The following is an 18,640-nucleotide window of genomic DNA, read 5'->3' as shown; positions in this document are numbered from 1 at the left end:
CAAAAACAGCTTTGCAAGTGGGATGTGTGAAGTGAAACTCGTTACATCATGACACCCAGATCCGGAAAGCAAGACTGGATATATGTTAAAGTAAATGAAAAATATTCTATGTAAAATTAAATTGCATTTATTTTACATGCTCTGACATGACATATTTCTCTCTTAGTTCTTGTACACCTCTGCAAAAACTCAATTATCTTCATGTTCATTATGCTCATGTTCATGACAATTTGTTTTTTTTTTTAGCTTTCTGCCACATACTGTATTTGGTAAACTATTAAGTAACAGATAGTTTTTGTTGGTATTTTTGTCTCTTGGCTTGTATGATAAAATACTTGTGATGTTTGGATAAAAGCATCTGCTAAATCACTAAATGTGAATTGTTAAAGTGAATTGTTCATTTTTTTTTATCTGCCCATATATTTGGTATTCATTTGGATAGAATAATTAATATAAAAAATAAAACATTTTACTAACTATTCTGTATGCCAGGGATACTTAAATTATTTCATTTTTTAAATTATATTTTATTATTAATAATAAGTTTCCTAATACGCAGCAACCAACAATGACAGCTTGAATATATGTCTTAGAACATGCTTCACATTTATAGCTGTCAAACTTATTCATTCTGGTCAGTTAAAAAAAAAAAAAAACTTATTTACATACACATGCATTTATGCATGCTTCCAGTATGTAACCTATCTTCACATGTAAGTAATATATATGAAGTACATTACAGAAAAAAATGCTCTGTCATACTAACTGGATTCCATAGTTTAGGTATAGTCCATTTTTTTTTTTTATTTGTTGTCAGTATTTTGATGTTTGAGTGCACAAATTATTGCTGCTAAATAAGCAGTTTGAATATCTGTCAAAAAGTCTGTCTGTGCACCAATCACTGATTGTTTTTGAATCCACTGACACTTTGCCTTACCATTGTTCAATGACTTAATAAATTGCAAAACCTTTTGTGAATTAATCTGATTACTGCACTAATGTATCATATTGTAGTATTTCCCTGGATGCTCTAATCATTTCATTTCCTGCTTGTTTCAATGAGCAGAAGACTCTGACACCAGCAGAAGACTACAAAAGCTAATGCAAATGCTAAATCGGGACCAGACACTGAAAACTCACTTGTGCATGAATTAACAATGCAAACAAACACATCTGCCTGATGAGAAACAGCTGGGAAACCAATTGCACTAATGCATTTGGTGCCCTATAATGGGGAAAAGTGAATTAAAAGTGAATTAAGTGTGTCTAAATCCTGTGTAAACGAATGATAATACTCTAAAAAAGAACAATCAGTGTTTTGACCCCAGCATCATTAAATTATTGTAAAAACAGCAGAGACCACTGAAATACGTTGTCAAAATAGGCTACATATGGCAAACACATTGATTCATTTAGCAACTAGTGACTTTCTTTATGAATGAATCATTGAAACGATTTGTCACTGAACGCCACTATTGTGTGTTGTTTGGATATTCGCAACAGGCTATTCTACATTGAATTTGTTTGGAACTATTTTCGTTAGCAAAGCAAAAATACACAAAGTAACCATCAATATTATTCAAAATGTAAGTTACTAAGTGTTCACTTCTTGTTTATTGTACTGTTTGTTTCTCATGGCATGTTTCGGTTGGTTCTATTGGTTAACGTTACTAGTATGCTTTTGTTAAAGCACTAAAAGGATTTACCGGTCTGTTACGTTGACATTGTTTTGTATCTTTCACAGCACTGAAAGATTTTCACACAAACTCCCTGGGAGACTTGATCTCGAAAACCTCTCTCTGTCTGCTAATCTCTGCAGGCCTGATCCCACTGAGAGTAAATCTGTTCCACCCAATGAGGTCGGGGATGGATGCCTTCACAGCAGCATTACTATCCTGACAATAGCATGATGCTCAAACACTAGGTGAGTCAGCTTGCACACAGTCATAATGGGACGGTACCGCCGAAAATGAATCATGAATATGGACCCTTTTCTTCTTCAGATTGTATTAAATCAGCATGCTAACAGAAGGCCCGAGGCTGCACCAGGTTGTTCGGACTTCTTTCTGGACTCAATTATAAAATAGCGACTGGAAGCATGGGCTCTTTCTTAATTCAACTTTGTCCACTATGGATTTTAGAGCTACGTATCTTGAGGCTATGTAACTGCTGTGCTTTCTTTTATACATTTTATACACATGCTTGCAAGTGGGTGTGCTTGAAAACAAACACAAGGCCACGCACATACTTCAGCTCTTATAATGGGAATGTAATATTGGAATCCTAAAGTTTGAGACTATATTGAAAATATAGGATGTACAAATAATATAATTATTATCTAGAGCAATAAATAATTAGTATAATTACAGTTAGGAATTTTTTATGATTTTGAAAAATGCAAAATACAGGAGCATTATGATGTAACAAATGATAGATGTTATTATTGTTATTATGTTATTATGAACAGTTTGTTAACTAATACTAAACTTAGAAACAACATGTTTATTACATAATATAAAATATAAACTTATTTTATTTCTACTGTTGCTAGGGAAACATTTCTAATTTTCAGTTAGTTTAACTACTAAAACAACTAAAACTAAAAACTATAAATTAACAAAAACTATATATGTGTGTGTGTGTGTGTGTGTGTGTGTGTGTGTGTGTATATATATATATATATATATATAAACATTTTAAATAAAATAAAATTTTAAATTTAAATAAAAACTATTATAGTATATCAAGCCTACTAAAATTATTTTTTATTTTTGTTATATACTTAAGTTCCATCTAAGTAAAATCAGCTTATAGATTTCAGAAGTAAATAAGGTATTGCCTGAACAAGAGAACAGCTTGGAGGGAGAAAAATGTGAGAGGAAAAAAGCGATAGAGCTTGAGGTGAAGAAAATCATGAGGGTGAGTGGAGGGACAGAAAGTAAGGATGTCACTCCATCTCTGCCTAAGCAATGGAGAAAGACGGTACATGTTTTTTTGTGTGTGTGTTTTTGTTCTTATTTTAGTATTTTATTGAGATATACTTGCTTTTCTTTTGCTGGGTGCATACAGAAAGCTGCTGGGATGTAGACTCATGACCCATGAGGAACAGAAGGGTGGGCTGGGTAAGGTAGAATCTGCCCTAACAGGGGCTAAACTCTGCTACTGTATGCATGTCTTTACAAAATTCAAGTATTAAATATTATATATTTTAAGTATACTTAGTTCATTTACTCATCCTCAGCCTGTTCCAAACCTGCATTAGTCTTTTTGTTTATTTATTTATTTTTTATGTTGAGCACAAAAGAAGATATTTTGAAGAATGTTGGAGACTATACAACTGACGGTAGCCATTGACTTCCATAGTATGGAAAAAGTACTATGGAAGTCAGTGGGTACCATCAGCTGTTTGGTTACCAGCATTCTTCAAAATATCTTCTTTACAGGTTTAGAACAACTTGGGTGAACTATCCCTTTAAGTTCACTAGATGTTTAGTTCACTAGCAGCTGAAATGACTTCACATGTGGCTGATCATCCTTAATGTTTTGTTGCAGAATGGAAAACCAGTTCCAGCAAGGACTTAAATTCAGTAACCCCTCGCTTCAATTCCAGATTAGAACAGGACTGGATAAATCAATACCAGCAGCAAATAGACTGATACCTCATCCTGTTCCGTTAAGAACTTCCTGTCCTCTTGTTATCTCGCAAAGTTTCATCCTTCTTTCTTTTTTTAAATAAGAGCTCACTGCTTATCAAACTCAGTCTCTTAAACTCGGTCTCTCTTAATTACATAGTATATCCTGAATTCCCACATGTCTTGTTATTGTACCAAGGACACAATTCCTATCAAAGATGAGTTCCCGCTGACATATGCACATGGCGATAAAAATAGAAACAGCATCTTGCATTTCAGCCACAAGCAGTGAAAGTGGAATATGGACACCAGAATGACACAAGTCACCCAAATGAGATGAAAGCAACATATGAGTGTTATAGATGTACTTTGGCTACGATCAGCACTACTGATCAAATGTCATGACTGAGCAACTATATATCAAGATGTCTAGAAAGGTAATAAAAGGCAACTTGATCTACAATAACCATGCTTAAATTTACATTTATTCATTTAGAAGATGCTATAGTTTATATGGTCCAACCTTACCAAGTTTCAAGGGAGTGCCAGAAGAGTATGTGCTGAAGAGTGGAGAAAGGTTTGTAATTAAATGAGGTTAACTGAGTTCATTTACAAGTGCAAAAACAGTAAAGCATGGTGTTAGCAATGGCAAAGTTATTGTTTGTTTCACTGGGAATGCATGAACTGATAATGTATATATTAAAGGAAAAAAAAAATCTTCCAAATCCATAAATGTAAAGGTGAGTAGTGCATCTCCAGGAGTTTTTGAAAACTGCAATGGATCTTGCTGATTTGAAGAAGTTTGGACGGTGAGTGTTGGATCAAGAATTTCCTTAAGATTTTATTGTTTTTAAATAAATTATTTGTAAAACAAACATTTTTTAAAACATGAATGCAAAATAATAATAATGATGATGATGATGATTTGAAGTAAATTTAAAGTAAAAAAGATAAAGCGCTGGATTAAAAAGAAACTGGAGATTTCACCACAAAAACCAGAGATCACTTTAAGCATTTTTAACATATTATAGTTGATAATTTAATTTAAAAATGTATAATATGTTTAACAAAGTAATTGCTTTCAAATATTTTTATTTATTTACTATATTATTACTTTATACTATTATTTATTTATTTAAAGCCTTTCTAGGGACCCCAGTTAATTTTGTGCTATAATCTGTATGTACAACTCCTGTTGGTTAAAATTATGTTTTTGTACTGTCACTATACAGATGAACTCATAATAATAATCACAGAAATGTTTAGTACATGTATTATTTGTCTGATAATTAGAAACTTTTATACAATAATACTTAATACTGTAGCAGACAACACTGCTAGGTTATTCCATTCCAGAGAGCACTTCATTCTGACTTTTATTCCTGCTTCCTGTTAAATAGAAAACAAGCATCAGTTTCTATAAAACTGATTAAAGGAAATGTCTTCACCTCTGAAAACTTTGCTGGTTTATCAAATTTAATCAAGGCTTTGCACATTGATGCTCCACTGAACACACACACACACACACACACACACACACACACACACTAAGCACTCCTCTCCTCACTGGACAGGCTTTTAGTGCTCTAGTCTCATGCAGTATTTAATTGACCCCACACAGGAAGCCCAGCGGTTCCAAATGCACTTCTTCCCCCAACACAAAAGAAACACCATGAGTGCCTGCAAGTATGCCAACAGCTCCACAGACACTACAGTAAAACAAAAATCTATGTGTATTCCACATAAATCTGCAGGATTAGAGCATAACGAACATTTCGTTTTTGGATGGAGAGACTGAGAGAAAGAGTTACAATCTCAGCAGAGTCAAAATAACATTCTGGCCTCAAAAAAAATCATTCACACTTTGAAGAACATGTCAAGCTGCTGCTTTTCCGCTAAAACAAGGCATTATTTATCCACTTACGTTACATGAGATTCAGTTTTTCAGACCACACTGCTAAACTAAACGGAATATTCATACCGACGTCTGTGAGACATCCACTAAACACACACTTTAAGCATTTTTGGTTGTGCTAAAGGTTAGAGAAGTGCCTGTACTCACTCAGTTGGAGGTTTGGAGAGAGTGCACACTCTCACAGCTAGCTGGTCATGGTGCGCTCCCTCTCCAGGGCAGAAGTGAAGTGTACTGTAACGTCAAACTCCGGTTCCCTCTCTTATTCCTCCTCCCCCTGCACATTAGGCAGTTTCTATCTCATATTCTCTCTGTGTTATTCCTTTCTCAGCTCCCTCCCCTACTCTCTCTCTCTCTCTTTCTCTCTCTCTCTCTCTCTCTCTCTCTCTCTCTCTCTCTCTCTCTCTCTCTCTCTCTTTCACCCCACTTAGTCCTTTATGCCTCTGTGTTCTCTCATTTTTCTTGCATCACACTGACTCAGAGTTCATTCACTTTATGAAGGTTATATATCAGATCTATACCACTGTTTATATTTGGATTCTCCAAGATATTAAAGTTTATAATTAAAATTCATATATGAACCAGTTAAATATGTCCAAGACCACATTAATTTTGTAGCGCTATAGTGATTTCCTTCAACCTTTTTAAGGCCAAGGACCCCTTGGGGAATAGAGATAGATCATAAAAATACATTTACATTATAATGATTAAATTGCAAATCAATAATAATTTTTGATTTGTAAAGTCATATTCATGTACATTACATTTACATATAAATACTAAATTCTTATAAAAAAAATACAAAAATAAGTATAAGTGACCAACCCCTTGTTAAAGACCCCTGCTCTGTATTCATACTGTAGCTGACATTTGTGTTTTTTCTCCTTCTACATACTTATGTTGAAACATCTTAGATAAACTTTATTTAAAACTCATATTATGTCTCCTTAGCTTTGAAAGAGCAGTTTTCTTAATAATACTTTTTTTTTTTTACTTTAGAAGTAATTTTTTTGCAGTACACATCTTGAGTGAAGTCTATTTTTGTAACCCAGTTTTGTTCTTGTTTGAAACATCACCCTCACAATTTGTTATATTTATACATAAAACACAGTTGTTGTTTTTAAAGATGTACTGCTAATTTTGCATTAATATTATTGACATTTCCATTAACCCTAAAACAACCAAACACAGTAAAGTGCAAAATTCAAAATACAGGTAAAACACTTGTGAAAAATAAAATAAAAATCTAAATGGAAAATTCCTTCATATTAATACTGTGTGTGTGTGTGTGTGTGTGTGTGTGTGTGTGTGTGTGTGTGTGTGTGTGTGTGTGTGTGTGTGTGTGTGTGTGTGTGTGTGTGTGTGTGTGTGTGTGTGTGTGTGTTTTGCAGGAAAAATCAACGAGATAAAAAAAAAATATGTTTTCCAAAAGTATTATTATCATTAACAATTCTTTTTAAGGCAAATTTGTCTAGTTTTAAAATTGCTGAGAATTTTTTTTTTTTTTTTTTTTACTGAAAACAGGTATGATTCAGTGACAGTGCTGTGGTTTGGGTGAGAATGCTGGGTTATCAGGTGTATCTTTTTTCTGTGTTTATGTCAAATATGTGAACATGTCCCATGTGTGGTCTATTGCAGTGAGACGTGGCTGTCTTAAATGCTCTCTGTGCTGTTGAGCCTACAGATGCATGGCAGAAGAATTCTGATCAGACAGTGGCTCCAAAGCAGTACTCAGAAAGCAGAAGAATCACAAATACACAGCTCAGGAATACACTGTAACAAACACACACACACACACACACACACACACACACACACACACACACACACACACACACACACACACACACACACAGACATTCTTATCCAGCACAGTTTTGGAAAAGATTTAGACAAGCACTGCAGTTACATTCTTTATACAGTGGGTTGCAAAAAGTCACACTATTGTCCTGGACAATAAATACAAAAATGAATGAATGAATGAATGAATGAATAAATTAAATATAAAAGAACATACAGAAAAATGTAGTATTATATAAATCTAGTTAATAGGTCAAAAATTTTTACGTATGTATTAAAAATACTTTTTTTAAAAAAAATACTTTGTATATCAGTAATGATATTTTTAGTAGTAAACTATTTTTAAAGAAGTAGGGATAATGAAGCATATACTGTACTTAAATAAAACATATAAAACATATACCTATATAAAAATATGTATCAACTTATCTAATGACAATTGCAGTGGATAGCAGATGGTGGTTCTCATATAACTTTTAACTTCCACTGTCCAGTAGATCTAAGATCCATAATAGATGAGGACATGTTGCTCTGAACAGTCAGGCTTAGAGAGCAAAGGAAGGGGCACATCAGTTTGAGTTCCATATGAGTGGTGCATGTGAATAAAACATGAATAGAGGCTTGAAATCCACAATGTTATCAGAGCAGAGACGGAAAGAGAGAGAGAAGGCTAAATTTCTGGCAGGATGTTGGCAGCCCTAAGCTCACTCAGTCCTTGTGTCTGTCAGTCTGTCCCATGGACTTGCTCACTGGGTTGAACCCTCTGGCATGCATTATGTATGAAACCTCTTAAGAGCTTGGTTTGGAGTTTAAAACTTTTTTGAAATCGAGTGTTGTGGCAACTGTTTTTTTTTTAGTGATTGTAAAAGCAATACGACCATAAAGATTTCGGTAGTGAAACCTTTATATCTGTAAATCCATTTAAAAGCTGAACAGTTTCCTATATATATATATATATATATATATATATATATATATATATATATATATATATATATATATATATATATATATATATATATATATATATATATATATATATATATTAACCTCAAAATAATTCTTAGAATTAAATTTGGAGTCCGATTTCGGACGCACAGCGTTAATTACTTATTATACAGTTACTATTATTCTATTTTCTTTGCGCTGTGACATTACTGACTTAACTAGGGATGTTAATTTCGGTTATTTTTCCTAACCGACATCCGACGCTCGTTAGCCGATTATTAACCGTTAACCGACAAGATTATTTTAAATTAGAATTGAATTAAATTAGAAAGCCTTTTCTGTGCCTTAAGTGCATTTTTCAGACAATTGCTATTGAATGTTGATGTTACATAGCTTGACGTTAATCTCGAGTTGTTACGGTGATACGTCATTAATGTTATTCATGTTCAATAAAGGCTGGCTGGTTGCGTCGCTTCTTGGTCGGTCTGAGTGCGCATGCACGGTGAGTGTCGAATTCACACATGCACCAATGGCGAGAGAAAATAGGCCCTTTATGCGCTGCAGCATCAGGCCCAATTTGGTCTTAATCCGGCCCTGGGTAGAACGATCTTAATTGCAAAACAGAGAACAGAAAGCCGTTACAACTTAACACTGTTCACGTTACTTACTGCTTATGTATTAGGCACTAACAGGTGAATTTGTGTGAGTTACATCTTTGTAGTACACGTCAGTGTATCAAGAATAATTGTTGACAAAACTATAAGTGTGATTATGGAGATGCATGATAAAAAGATCGATAAACAGACATGGACTTTTAATAAGATTTTAGTAATGAAAATCACCAAACTCAACTACTTTAACTTGAAATTATCTAGAACATAATTTCATCATGTGTGTATTTTATATGTTGAGAAGCAAAAGAATAGTTATACAAATAACATAGACATTCAAGGTAAAAGTGTATTAATGAAAATTTGCTGAAAAATTTCTCACCTTCAGGCCATCCTACATGTATGAATTTGTTTCTTCATAGAAACAGTCCATAACTCATAATAACACTTCCTCCAGTGTAAAGTTTTTCCCCTTCAGTTCTTCCCCTGTTGTCCTCTCACATCAAAATCCACTGACGTATTGGTTAAGAACTATTTTGGACTGTTTTTGCTAGTAAACGATGCTTGATCTGCTATTTCTCTTCTAATTCAAATGAGACAACTTTTTTTTACTAACAGTTTGAAGCTAAAAATGTCTTAATGATGGATATGTTTCTTACAAACATGCAGCTTTTTGCTTCACAAGATGTTAATTGATGGACTGGAGTCGTGTGGATTACTTGTTATTGTAATACTTTTATCAGCTGTTTAAACTCTCATTCTGACGGCACCCATTCATTGCCGAGGATCTGTTGGTGAGCAAGTGATGTAATGGTAAATTTTTCCAAATATGTACCGATGAAGACATCTACTCATCTACATTTTGTATGGTATAAGGGTGAGTAAATTTTTAGCAAATTTTCATTTTTGGGTAAACTATCCAGTAAAGTGTAAAGTTAAATGTAAACTTTTGGTCACCATTTATTTGAACTTTTTCCTTTCTTTTTATAACCTTTCTCTTGTGTGTCTCAAATCAGTAATTTTTAGAACACCAAATATTTTATGTAATCTCTCAATTAATGTGATCATAAAAACTGCATGCAGAATAATCATACAAGAATCCTCCTGAGAACCAGAAAAAAAGTTTTGTGAATTTTGTTGTATTTTATGTCATTGGTTAGAGCATAAGAAACAAATGGAGAAAAAATATTATTGAAAAATATATTTTATTCATATTTTATTCTATGTCCTTTGTAGAGGACGCCAGGACTAAGCTATGCAAATAAATAAATAGACATTAAAAGGCATGTATAGGCTAAAACAGTGTTTTAACGTTTTAAGGTTTCAGGCTATTTTTAGCCAAACTTTGTACAAAGATGATTCTCAACTATGTTATGAAAGATATAACATAATCATTTGATATACTACTGTACTGCTTTAGAATATTCCATATATGTGTGTGTAAAATGTCCAATACACTGCATATATAATGTGTTCTTGGGGCAAACCATAATGAAAGGTGTAATAATAGGAGTAATAACTTGGCATAATTTTCATAAGAATAACTCATATTTCTTAGGAATATTGATCTGTATATTTTTTTCCCTATTGACTTGTGCCTTCCCCAAATGCCTGATTAACATGATGTTTGTCCTGATGTCCTCTAAGGAAAACATGTATGAAAATTACGTCCTGTTTCGTAACAAAAAGTCATATTCTGATTTGACATTTTTCTGAGACTATTATTTCTGACAAACAGTTTGAAAATTAGCCAGATTTAAATGATAATTTCCCTAAGAGTGCTAAATTTGATCATTCTGTCAATATCAGTTATTTTTTAAAGACCTAGGAGAGGGAGTGTTTCTGATCAAACCTCCAAACAGACAAACGTCTGTGCCTGGGTCCCAGGAGGATATGTTAGCTACAAAAGAACAAAGAGCAAAAATGTACAACATCTTCCAGTCTGTTTCCCATGATGCTTCAGTGACAGAGAGAGTCAGTATCTTTGGTTGTGCCGGCACAAGGATACTGGAGCTCCTCTCATTTTTCACTGATCTGGCACTTTGAATGGGAACAGGACTTGCAGTGCTGTCTATTTTAGATTGAACTATTCCGATGACTTTTAAAGGAGGTTATATCAATGTTGAAAAGACAAAAGACTTTTGTAAGTCTCCCTCTCACACATACACACTCTTTTCCTCTTACCAATTTTCAGATGGACTTGTAAGACAAAAAAACAAACAAACAAACAAACAAACAAAAAACACTTGCAGCCACATTTTTGTAATAAGGTAATATGCACAGAATGTCATGTTCCTAAAACATCATAGATGAGAATTATATGCATTTGGAACATTATTTTAAAATCAGGATTTGTCATGACCGCCATATACACCAGGCAAAATTTATTTAATGCTGCCCTCTGGCGAACATTTTGAAACACTGCAAATGTGCAATTAACATGACAAAAAAATATTTACATTAATTATTAGATTAAATGGAAAACCATGTAATTTATTTATTTATTTATTTGCATCAGTAATTACTGAAACCTCAAACGCTGTGCTCTTATTTACTTGTGTTCATGGCTTTCATGAAACGTGTGGGAGAACTAAAAACTAATTTGCAAACACTGAATCAAATCATGAGGCAAATAAATTAGTTAAATTAATCAAATCCTACCTATGTATAAAACACACTACAAGTTTAACTTGAAAGGAGCAAATTATAAATAATATAGTAAAGTTTGCAATATTTAGTAAATCTAAATGAGGAAGCTATTGCATTTTTATAAACCCTAGATGGCAGTACACTGCAATAAATAAATAAATAAATCTATGTATTATTCAATGTGTTACTCGCCATTTCTTTCTAATTTTTGTTTAGTTAATTAGTAATTTGTTTTTCAGTGTAGGCAACAAAATATTTTATCTGTTACAATAAATAAATAATAAATAAAAAAAGTTTTGTCTCCTGGTAAATTTAATGATCTCGTTTTTCTCCTTTACTCTTTGAAAAAAGCTTGGGAATATTTTCTCATCTGAACACCTTTTAAATTCGTAAATCATCTTTAAATATTATAGAAATGCTGATTTATCATCACAGTGTGGCATTAATTATTGGTAAAATGGAATCACCAGTAAAAGACAAGTATTATTTAATAGTGGCACAAATGGGTGAGAAAAAGGCATTTGATAAGATGTGTGGTTATTGTAGGAATCCATTAAATTATTATCTTGATTACTGATGAAACAGAGTGAAAATACACATAAAAACACTGAAATAAGACTGTTCTAAAGCTGACGAGGACAATGTTTTGTCATGGATAGAACCTGCAGAAAGACAAGTGTAGTTTTTCCTCTGACCTCCAATTTCATGCTGTGTTTGGGGCTGCTGAAGATTTAAGACAGGAAATTAAAACTTCAGACAGAACTGAGGACAGAACAGAGATGATGGAGCAGATGGTAAATGTGCTGGAAGGAGAAGTCGGAGGTAGATAAAGCACAGGGAAACTACTGTGGGAGTTGGTGTGGAAGGCCAAAGCCCAGCTTCCTAACTCAAAGTTCATATCCTAAAATATTTTCATTCTTGTTGTAAAAGTGGGATAATGGTTTATTTGAAAGTTAAAGTGTGAGTTTTTGTGGGGAGTTATTGATCTGGGGGGGTGCAGGCTCTTTACTGCTATGGGAGGAAGTGTTTATTTAAAGTGACATTATGTTTGGAGTATTTGGGCATTGAAACATGCAGAGGGAGATATTTTTGTCATATGTTTCAAATTGTACACATAATCTCTTATTATTATAATCTGTCTCATCATTTTGTGCTTTGTAATATCATAGGACATTGGAGAAAATGTATTTCAAGGTTCCCTCACCTTTTGACCAATGAATTTTCCCAGTAATTCGAGATTATTGAAATCCAAAATGAGATGTCATATAGATTGCACTCACAAAATGATATATATATTTATATACAGTATATTATCTGTATTTCCTGGATATTTCCATTTTTCTATGATTGTAGGAAGCCTGGTACATGTATATGTGATTGTGGGATGGTCAGACCTTCTCACAGAAGGTGGTAGTTTTCATTTAAATCATGGAAACTAGGGTAGTAAATATATTTTTCAACACCTGGTTGCTGTCAATGCAAAAGGTCATGACATCTCTGCACTTTTCAAGGGGAAAAAATTGAATGTGTTTAGATTTTCCTATAATCTTTTTATGAGCCTGATTCAAATAAATAAGTTTATGACTGTAAATTACTGCAAAAACTGGGATTTGCTGTGGGAAATCTGCCTCAGTAAAAACAGATACAAACCCAAAAGCACGACCACAGAGGACACTAGCCACAGCTGTGACAAGGAGACCAACCTGCACTCAAAGGTTATGTGTTCTGTAAGCAGAACAAATAAAGCTTTATTTGCATAGTGGGTCCACTAACACACACATACACACACACAAGCACATATTTTTGTTTTTATTAGCATAGAATCCTCATTTAAGCCTCACCATGGAGCTTCAAAAAGCAAAACAGAAAGAAAACACTGTCCAGAACAACCACTTTAAAAGGTAGTGAAGCCACAAGTCTGTTTGTAATGTACTGTTATGCAATTATTCTGATGAAAAACATACACTACCAGTCAAGAGTTGGGACACACCTATTCATTCTTTATTTTTACTTTTTTCCACATTTTAGAATAATAACAAAATGGAAGTATGGGACTTATGTTGTGAGCTGAACAATGTTAAACAAATCCAAACGACTTAGATTTTAGCTTCATAAACAAAGCCACCCTTTACCTAGATTGTAGTTCTGCTCACACCGGGCTTCCCCCAGTCAACTTTAAAACATTGTTGAATGAAAATCTATATATGTTGTGTTCTTTTTTTATTATTTAATATTTTATTTAAAATACATTTGTGAAGGAATTCATAAACAAACAAAATTATATCCTACATTTATTTATTTATTTATTTATTTATGAGAACCATGAAGTCAGTCAATTGTATTCAAACCTGTGGCTATGGTAGTGTGTGTGTACACAACATATAACAATTAAAGATCTTGAGGGTCAGCAGGATAAGTGTGTGAAACATTTTCATCTTCCTTAATGTATGATATTCCTTCACCTGTTTTAGCACAAACACATACTTTAACTTATAAGCTATATTAGTGATGACCTCATATAGATGCAGTGTTTATTTATTTATTTTAATGGTTTACTATGCCGAATAACTCTAAACCAGAAACCTGTTGACATATTAGATTTGAAGCAAAGCATATTTTGGCTGATTAATTAGCTTTTCAACTAAGAGCACCTCAGTTGGCCTCATATATATATATATATATATATATATATATATATATATATATATATAATATATATATATATATATATATATATATATAATATATATATAATGTTTGACTATATGTCTATGTGACTGGACAAAAAATATGAATTTAAGACATTTCCCTCAGATACAGTTAACCTCACAAGACTTTAAAAATTAAACACATTAATGACATTCTGGGAAATTAAGTCTTTCCCTGTTGGTTCATAAAACTAAAAACTAATTTATTGAACGTAATGAGTGCATAACTTATGTCTAACAATATCCCTACCCGCACATAACCACACTGTCAGAAATTTAGCTGGTTTTACTGTCTATGTGGAGACATTTCTAGGCAACACCACACACACACACACACACACACACACACACACACACACACACACACACACACAGATAGAGAGAGAGAGAGCCTGCACCTCTAGGGGGACTCCAGACTTCAGTGGATAGTAGCAGCGCGTGAAGAAGCATGAAGACAAACGTGACTGTATCAGCAGCGTGCGCGAGAATGTAACCATCGCCTGGTCACTCACTGTGCACACTCACGCCTTCGGACAAGCGACAGTTCCGCTCCGTGATATCGCTATTGAAGCACGTTGCGCTGCTGATTCATGGGGGATTACGGTGAGTACTGCTGCTGCTTGCCCTACGGATGTGCTTTCGCTTACTCTTGAAATGTGTGCTTGGTTGCAGTGTGTTGCGGGGCTTGTCAGAAGCGGCAGCGGCGTAAGAACCTCGGACAACATGTTATAGTTGCAGCATTTGTTGATAAAAGCGAATTAACAGTAGAATAAGGATATGTAACTGCGTTTGTCTCTAAAAATCAATCTCTTCACGGTCAGGGATGTTGAGCTTGCATTCAGCAGCTGTAACCTTGCTGCAAAGGGACTCTATAATGCGGTGTACTAGAAACCAGACACATTCTCCACATTTCAGAGTTTGTTTATGTGATTACTTGTTTAGCAACTGTGACAGCATTTAAATGTACTGTGTCTAAATCATACCATTGCACTGGATAGGTCACAAGATTGTCTAATCTTTGAGTGTTATGCCTGTAGACTCTCTCAAGGTATTGCTTTTAAGGTATACACATTAGAAGTAAGATATGCACTGACTTATTTTATCATATCTGTTTTCCTATGAATCTTTGTGTGTGAGGTTTTAAAGTAAAGGCTCTTTCTCCTGACAGACATTACTGTTTGTAGTTTTACTGCAGTAAGTTAAACGTTTTTATCATCCCTTACATGTTTTTTTTTTCTCATGTCAGTACTGAATGAATGGTTGAAGCTTTCTGGCAAGTTAAATTAGTGCTTGCAATCGAATGTGAAGCCACAATGTCTCTAGAGCCGGATCCATGACGGCAAAACCAGTCCAAGTTTCCCACAGACCAGTAACTTACTTTATTTAGATAGCTGTGTTTGATTTTAATCAGTAATACAGATTTTGCCTTTCAAGAGGAGTTGAAATGTAACATTTAGGCCTATTTTTGATGTGGATGTTTTTTATTCATCAAATTATTATTTTTTCCAGCAAGATTGTAGGTTAGAAATACACGTTTCAGAGAAAGTGTTTATATTGGAACTGGTGGAAATTTCTTTTGTTTTTCACAATTTTTTTTGCACATTTTTGACTGTCATTTTAATGAATTAGAAAGCCGATATATATAGTGTGTGTGTGTGTGTGTGTGTATATATTTTTATATATATATAGATTATGTGCTGTAACTTCTTGATGTCATTGTGGTTAAAATCTGTATTTCAAAGTTGAATTGGAGTTGGTTGCGTCTTATTTCATTTCCAGACAGTTGTTTAAAAAAATCGTTTGAAGTCACTAATGCCCCTGTCTTGAGGTAAAGTAGTGACTCATCTGAGCAAATTTGGGGAAGCATGGACAATTTAATCTGAATTACAGAGCGTTGACTTATGATGACACACAGGCTGTAAGTCCTTTGTTGTCAGACAGCAAGCTAGAAACTGGGCTGTGTTTATATTTTGGGAAAATGTTCCTGTCTTAAACGTTTATGGTTAGCTTTGAAAGTCAAATCCTAGGCAACTGGACAGTTGGATTAACTTAAGTCTTTTCAAACGTTTGTATTTGTGATGTTCTTCATAGGTTTACTGTGAGATTGATTGGACGCTTTTAGCATCTGTCAGTTCTAACTATAGAGTATTTCCTCTCTTATTTTATTTTTTAAATTTGCTTTCATGTGAGTTAACATTTCCTCGAAAGCAGAATCACCAGTAAATTACAGTTGGAAATCAATACTATTTACTAACCAACTGAGGCATAAACATGAATAAACACATTAATGTCAACAGCGAATTCAGCAACAGCTATTAGCGAAAGTTATTAACAGTAATCAGACACTGATAATCTCAGAGATGTTTGTCTTGTGCCTTTTTCATTATCACGCTTCACTCATGCTGCATGTGCTCTATTTGTCTTGTACCAGCAGACTCAGGTGGCTGAGAGATGCAGAGATCTTGGCGCTATTTGAGGATTTTCTGTTGACCCTGTGCTTAAGTGGGTGTCACGGAACTTGACAAGCCCTGTGCTGAGAAAAATGCTGGTAATATTATCTCTCTACACTAGAGTAAATGCAGTGCCTTGCTAAGGAGAGCAGTGCCGCAACACAAAGGGGAAGCCACACAGGTAAGTCGACCTCGCTAAACAACTTGGCAGCTTTCACTGTGTAAATACGCTACCAGTTAAAAGTTTAAAGGGGTCATATGATGTAGCTAAAAAGAACATTATGTTGTTTATTTTGCAATGTACTTATGTGGTTTAAGGTTAAAAAACAACATTATTTTCCACATAATGTACATAATTGTTTCTCCTCTATGCCCCGCCTTTCTGAAACGCGTTGATTTTTACAAAGCTCATTGTACTGAAAAGCGAGGTATGCTCTGATTGGCCAGCTATCCAGTGCATTGTGATTGGCAAAAAACGGAAATGTGTGACGGAAATGTTACGGCCCTTTACATACTGTGATGCTGTGTCTCCCGGCGTGACCAGGCAAAACCAGTAAAACCTATTACAAACTAGGCATTTGTTGCATCCAGGAGGGAACATAATTACTGATTATAATGACTTATACTGTGTTTTTATGCATTGTGCATAACAGCAAACAACAAGTGCTACTCTACACTGCTTAAAACTTGCGTTTGAATCGTCAGTGGCAAATTCTTTAAATATAAAAGATGTACTTACAGGCTGTGAGTCAGAAGCGCCAGACTGTCCTTGCAAAGTTGGAACTGCCTCACTTTATAGAACAGCTTTTAATCACAGACCCAATTTGTAGTCTAGTCTGCAGGTTCAGGAAACAGTCCTCCATAAAATGCGTCACACACTGCGGGCTTGAGTGAGCGGTGGTTAGCGGGTTAAAGAACGGTGTGGCCAGCGGATTCGACGAAGGAGTGGCCAGCGGGCAACCACATGTGACGACCCCAGGCTGGACACCACTTTGTCCATGGTGAGAGCCGATCCAGCAGTCCACAGCGTGAAGTTGATGTATTTCGGATATTGTCCTCTTTTGGAAGGCCAAACAAAGTAGTTTCGCTTTCACAACGAAACACAGCGTCTCCACAACATGGCGGCAACAACAATACTACAGCAAGAATAAAAGTTACGCCTAATTTCTTTGCGTGAACATTTGGGCGGTGACCTAATGCAAATCTTCCCACACAGCGATGTAGATATGTGGGGGCGTGTTTAAACAAGGTGTTATAGGAGGGCGTGGACAAGCCTTAACTTTTATAAAGAATATCTCTTTGAATTTGAGACTTTAGTTTTTGCAACTTTACAAATCTTATTTATGCACCAAGAGCTTGTAACACTCCAAGGAGAAAGGAAAAATTAAAATCGCATCATATCACCCCTTTAAACACAGTTGACCGACTTTGCTTCTCATGATTCTAAAAAACTTTTGAAATAAAACTTGATTAGATTGTTTAAAAAAACAGTATTGTTTAATAAGTGGGAAGGCCAACAATTATAGTGTCAGTTATATTTTTAGAAACTATGTTTTTAAGAATGAGCTTATTTAGTTTTTAAGAAAAGATTTTGCATAGTTGATTTGTTGTAAGTTTATTTGTTTAATGTGTATATTACATTTTATTAATAAAATAAAGAAAAAAAATATTTGCTTATATTTAAAGGTGTATATGACTTTCTTCTTTCAGACGAATGAAGTCTAGAGTTATATTAAAAATTGTCTTTGATCATTTAATCTGTGTAATGCCGTGGGTGTTGCATGCATCAGTCCAAAAGAAGTTAAATAAAAAGCCATCCCATCCATTAAAAAAAGTGTCTCACATGGCTCCGGGGGCTGAACAAAGGCCTTCTGTAGTGAATCTTTTGTAAGAAAAATATTCATAATCAAAGCGTAATAATCACTTTAAT

The 18,640-nt window shown here is 34.3% G+C and overlaps 1 protein-coding gene across 3 annotated transcripts in view; it reads left to right on the top strand.

Moving 5' to 3' along the window:
• The first annotated feature begins 14,635 nt into the window (after positions 1-14,635).
• The window catches only part of LOC109059276 (adenylate cyclase type 6-like), a 40,212-nt gene continuing 36,207 nt past the window's right edge, over positions 14,636-18,640 (top strand). The window contains exons 1-3 of one of the 3 annotated variants that reach the window (XM_042713225.1): positions 14,636-14,863; positions 16,695-16,891; positions 17,541-17,711. The gene's annotated coding sequence lies outside the window, so the exon portion shown is untranslated. Of the gene's footprint in view, positions 14,864-16,691; positions 16,892-17,540; positions 17,712-18,640 lie in introns of all 3 variants that reach the window. The other 2 variants (XM_042713223.1, XM_042713224.1) reach the window with 2 other exon arrangements.

The sequence above is a fragment of the Cyprinus carpio genome, chromosome A23, assembly GCF_018340385.1.
Source record: "Cyprinus carpio isolate SPL01 chromosome A23, ASM1834038v1, whole genome shotgun sequence".
NCBI classification, from domain to species: domain Eukaryota; kingdom Metazoa; phylum Chordata; class Actinopteri; order Cypriniformes; family Cyprinidae; genus Cyprinus; species Cyprinus carpio.
This window is presented reverse-complemented; position numbering and strand designations above follow the sequence as displayed.